The sequence below is a fragment of the Camellia sinensis genome, chromosome 9 (genome assembly GCF_055761805.1).
Source record: "Camellia sinensis isolate YWXY chromosome 9, ASM5576180v1, whole genome shotgun sequence".
NCBI lineage: Eukaryota > Viridiplantae > Streptophyta > Magnoliopsida > Ericales > Theaceae > Camellia > Camellia sinensis.
The window spans coordinates 107,234,784-107,237,700 of NC_138969.1; the positions used below are offsets into that span (position 1 = coordinate 107,234,784).

Consider the following 2,917-nt stretch of genomic DNA (forward strand, 5'->3'; position numbering starts at 1 on the left):
TGAGAGAGTTACAAATATTTATGGTATGCACCATCAAACGAAATATATTTTGTGGTGAGAAAATATTATATTCTTTTTGTCATTAATAATATTGAAATATACTTTTAATTGATATATATATATATATATATATGCATAGATAGATATTTGTATTGATTTGAAAAAAAAAAAAGGAAAAAAAAAACAATTTTGAAAGCAACACATGGGCCCTCTCTCTGTCTCTGCCCTTATTTCCTTTCTTCTTCTTTTCTTCTTGGTAGGCAGAACACTTTCCCTATTTTTCTTCTTTCTCTCTCTTTGGTCTCTCTCTCTTGGCTCTCAGGTCTGACTCTCCCAATATTTTTTGGTTACATTTATCATATAAAATCTTTGATCTACCAAAATCTATTAAGTTTCAGACCATAGTTCTTAAGATCAAAGTGAAGAGCTTGGAGGGAGCAACGTTTTGACCGGTGGAGATTGAAATCCAACAAAGTCAAAAATTGAGGTTTTTGCTTGTTTCCTCTTCTAGCTTGAGGTAAGGATTTCTCCTACACTTCTTTATACACTTTTACTTGATTATATGGAGTTTAGAGTTGTATATAATTTAATTAGAATTTTTGAAAAATTTATAATTTATTTGCTTAAAAGAGAAATTTTGAGAAAAATAAAGAGTTGATACCCAAATTACGAAAGTGTAAACTTGGAATATGTTTGTAAGGTTATGAAAGAGGTATGTTTTAAATTTGAACAAAAACGGACTTCGACTTGATCGGTTTTGAAATTTTTACCAGTTTGCGACCATAAGAGTATTTTTAAAGAAAAAAAATGAATTATGTTTAACTTTTGGGGCTTTTGATCAAAATAGGATGTCATAGTTGAATAATGCTTGAAGAATGAGTTTGGAAAGAAAATGATGTTTTCTTGAGCATTAACGGTATTATTTTGCTTAATGTATTTGTTGGAATTAAACTTGACACGGTTAGAAATGGATCTTGAGAGGTTACCGAACGTGATTGTGATATGAAAACTAGTGTAGTTGTTCACATTTGATGAGATATGAAATAGATTGTATTTATCAGAATTTTTTTGAAACTTAATTGTTTAAATATCTGTTTAGAAGTATCTATTTTGGGCTATCGGTGGAGGATAGCCATGATTGTTGTAGAAATGCATGAGAGTTAGGTAAATTGAACCACATTCCTCATTTGTTGCATTGGACATTGCATTACATTCATTTCATTGAAAATGTATCTATTTTTGAGAAATGTGCGGAAATGTATCTGTGTGCGAAAAGATAAATACTTGGTGAATCTGGGTAGAGGGTGTGGAACCGCACGGTTAGGTATCGAGCCTTCCAGTTTACTGGTAAAAATGACAGTGGTAGTGCATTAGGGCCTACTTGCAGACACTTACCTGGAGATTCATAGAGCCTGTATTCATGTAACAGATATGGTTTAAAATGGAAATGATATTATATCTATTGTTGCATCTCAGCATTGCATGCTTTATAAAAGGAGAGATAAATTGTTTTATCATGAGCATGGCATGAGCATACTCCTCTTTAGTCTTGTCATGGTTCATATGTTGTGTAGTATATCTCTACTGGGTTGTGGCTCACCCTATAAAGAAAACCATTTCAGGTATAGGTGCTATGCCTCCGCCAAGACATTGACTTGAAAGAACTTCGAGCTGAGGCATCATTTTTGTTTTATTGTTATTTGTTGAATGTAAGCCGAGGGTTGTATTTGCGTTGAGTTGAAACTCCATTTTGTGTAATCAAGAATGTTCTTGGATGAATTTGTAAGCCTGTAAGGCACTTATTATCTGTTTGACTTCCATTTCATACTTGTTGTAACATGTATGCTTTGGATTGGAGTTGGGGCATTGATATGTGAATAACATGTATTTGGCATTTGGGATTTAATGGAAATGGATGTATGGAATAGTTAGCTATACATATGTGTTTGTCTATCAGACGGGTTTTGTAGCATAAATAGATATACTCTGCCTAATTTTCGGGGTGTTACATAGTGTAACAACCCACATTTTATGTCCTAGTGATGTTTGCATGTATTTATATGTTTTGCCATGTTAAGATTGCGGTAGCAACCCATATTCATGTTGTAGTCATGTTCATGTTCATTTACATAACTTTGTCTCGATAAGTTTGCATTCATGAACCCTGTCTTGCTTTGTGTTTATGTGTTATGTCTAAGTGTTGTGTGCATGCTTTGCTCCTTCCTTGATGTCAAGCCTAGGTCATGTTATGCCTAGATCATTCTAAGTCGAGGTCATCTTTGGTCTAGAATCATCTTGGAACCCCTTTGTTTGACCTCCACCATTGCCTTGACATGTTGGCCGAGATGTCACTATCTAGGCCGAGGTGTTCATCACCAAGGCCGAGATGTGTATTATCTAGGCCGATATGTTACCTTTGCACCCAAGTGATCTTGTCCTAGAGTGGTATGACCTAGACCAAGGTGTGGCACATCTAGGCCAAGGTGTGGCACAGCTTAGTCAAGTGTTGTCCTTCCTAACCGAGGTCATTGTCACCTTAGTTGCCGAAGCTTTGTTGTTAGCCGATGTCATCACTTGCCGGAGTGTCTTACCGGGTAGCTTGTTAGATACGCTTTGTCATAGTCTTGTCTTGTCAATCTATCACCTTTTTTAGAAGAACCAACCAGCCGTTGCCACGTGTCCGAGCTGAGTGTTAAGTCAGCCGGCAGAGAGAGAAACCCATCATTTGTTATATCCTTATTTTTGAAGAAGAGAGAGAAGCTCTAGAAGAAGGAGAGGAGTTCTTGAGGGTGAGTAGATTTCCAAGCTTGATTCCTTGAGATCGAACCGTTAGATCTGTATTCTAAGGTTAGATTCTTGATCTGCTCATATTGTTCTTTATGTTCATGTTATTGCATTGCATGATTGAATATGATTT

General features: G+C 35.7%; 1 long non-coding RNA gene across 1 annotated transcript; it reads left to right on the forward strand.

The window, feature by feature from the left end:
• Positions 1–269: 269 nt before the first annotated feature.
• On the forward strand, positions 270–1,896 carry LOC114293031 (uncharacterized). The gene is made up of 2 exons (XR_003639929.2): positions 270–517; positions 1,623–1,896. It is a non-coding gene; the product is annotated as an uncharacterized LOC114293031 (long non-coding RNA).
• The last annotated feature ends 1,021 nt before the right edge of the window (positions 1,897–2,917 follow it).